Source organism: Hylaeus anthracinus, unplaced genomic scaffold (assembly GCF_026225885.1).
Source record: "Hylaeus anthracinus isolate JK02 unplaced genomic scaffold, UHH_iyHylAnth1.0_haploid 11981, whole genome shotgun sequence".
NCBI lineage: Eukaryota > Metazoa > Arthropoda > Insecta > Hymenoptera > Colletidae > Hylaeus > Hylaeus anthracinus.
This window is the reverse complement of record NW_026534329.1, coordinates 1118542-1121271: the sequence shown is the minus strand read 5'-3', so window position 1 is coordinate 1121271 and position 2730 is coordinate 1118542.

Genomic DNA, 2730 nt, shown 5'->3' with positions numbered 1-2730 from the left:
ACCACCGAATCAATTTCATCCTGAAAGATTTCGTTATATTGGCAAAAGCAATTAAAGACAAACACAACGAATACAAATTTCAATGTACGTAACTATATTTTATGAGAAACCCGTTTTCTATACTATTAAAACTTCAAAGAACGTCGAAAAATTTGTCTGCATTGTCATCGATCGTACCGTACAAAAGGAAACCTTTCGAGCCAAATCGTGACGATTTTTGACAAAGCGAGGGCACTCCGTTAAACCTCGCCACCATTCCGTGCCTATAATTCGGACAAAGGTGCAAGTACTTGGTTGAAATCTAGAACGCGCGAGTATATCTATCGACCTCTCTCTTTCCGTTTCTTCTTCGTCCTCTCTAGCCCACCTCTTTTGCTTTTCACTCGTATCCACTCACCCTCGATGCTGACGAATCATGAAACTTAGGTCATCGTATTCTTCCGTTTCACGGTTGAGTGTCCCGTTGTACATCGAACTTAATTTCCTGAAATTTGTTCTTTTCACAAATCCAAGTATAAAAAACTAACGTCATTTTCGTTCAACAGTCGAGTTGATCGATAAATTTCTCGCTGGCACGAAATAGTGTTCTTCGTGGAAAGATAATTTCGTGAAAAGTATATCAAAATAACGCGACGCGAGTAAAAATATAAGTTTCGCTGATAAAACTCTGACCTGGAGATTTTTTCCCGCGATAGCGTTTCTTTCATAGATCTCGTATTCTCGTCGCGCGGTGCAAAGTTTGAAGAGCGTTCTTATAACTCGTCACGAAAAACGAACGAACGAACGAACCTCGGTGAAAGTATTTTTTTCCCCAGGTGGGAATTGCGCCGTTTCAATATGGATGAGGTTTACGATTGCCCGATAGCGAGATTCGCTATACCGACGAAATTGCTTCGCTAGTTTTGGAGCTGGCGTAAGTGCTTCCGCTCACAAATGGACGCGACCGCGTAATAGCAAAGCTGACAAACGCTCCACGGCCTTCGCTAAAGTCGTCAAGTATACAAATTTCATCGAAATCAACGCATTTGTTGCGGCAATCGTAGCAATTCGCATTCTGAAATTTGTGAATTGTATAAACACGCTTTTTGTTTAAAGGAAAAGTTGAAACTCAAGAATGCCGATATTGACAAGAATCGAAAACGATTTAACCACATTTCCGTCGAAATCGAGTAACACCAGTGGTAACAAATGGACCCTTAATCCAAGCGAATTCGGCAGAAAATAGCCGAGCGCAATCGGTGACGCAGGTAGGATCAAATTTTATCCGGTAATGAAAATCGAAACATTTATATTTTTCATTGTTTCTTAACGAGACTGTTATTAACAGATTGGAGAGATACACTCGATGAAATGAATCCAAACGTGGCCTCGTTCGGGTGGCTTTTAATTACGGATTATACAAAACATTTTTGTGGAAGTCGTATCTGTATCCATCGAGGAGATCGCTGCAATCATCGATAATACTCTCGCGAAGATATAATGGCAAGTATGAAACCTTAAATTTTCATTAGCGAACAAAATTCGAGCGTTTTCTATAACGGAAAAGTTTGTCCAATCAACGAGTGTCGTTGTTCAGTCGTAGCGAGATGGGAAGTTGGCAGATAGTGTACGTTCAGCTAACGCATTTCTTCGTATATTTCTTGAAAGAACAGAGCAAAGATCCTGCTGAGCGTTCGTCCGTGCTGACGCATCGTATGGAGTTATAATTTACGTATTCGTCGAGAAGGCGGCGATCTTTTCCACGCCAGGCGGGCATAAAGATTGCGTTAGAAAATTGAAGCAGCAGTTTTACATTTGATACAAAATTATACCCATCGGTTTCTCCGAACGGTCCCGTGCCAAGCTAGTTCTCCACCACGGTAAGTACATCTGTATTTTTATACACGACGGCAGCAGATACAAATGACTCCATACTAGCTCCGTAACGGTTATCGCGCATTTCGATCCACCGAGTACAAATCAGTACCCAGGGTAGAAACAACGCGTGCTCGTAAATTGTCTTGCACCCTCACGAAAAGAAAGATTTTTGGCAATTCCAAACGCGATTGCGATGTTTCGACAATTCTTGCTCGAATTGCGTTAAATTTCGTTGGATCATTGGTAACGCAACGTTAAATGGGAACCAGGTCGTGCAAGTCTTGCAGCAACCTACAGATCGTCGGTCAAACACCGTTCCACTTGTGCATCGCAACATTTTGCATACAACCTAACTTAATAATTATTCTTCTCCCCTAAATTACAGCCGGATTCACGCGTCTTCGCGCTTTTATCAAGCCACTGCGGTTCACTATACAACAGCAATCACCATTACCACTACGAGCTAAAAGGTATGAACGTCTCGAGGAATACGGGTGAAAGCAAACTACATAACTGGAAGGAAACCGACAGCTAAGAAGAAGAAGCAGAAACGGAAGCAGAATAGACGAACCAAGTGAAGGCAGAAGAAGAAGAAGAAGAAGAAGAAGAAGAAGTACCAAGGTTGAATGCACACTATCGGAAGAGAAGGAAGACAGGGACGATGTTGGGGGAAGAAGGAAAAGAAAGAGGGCAAAGGGTGTACGGTGTAAAGGAAGAGGGGTGGTATATAACCAAGGTAGAGAAACGCGGTACAGGTGAGCGCGCACGCGCGCAAATGCACACTGTGCACCAAGGGAAACACGAACGAGGATCGTATAGCTTAGAGGAGCGGAATCGGAGAGGCTGCATGGGGCGGCTGCGTGCTCGAAGCTC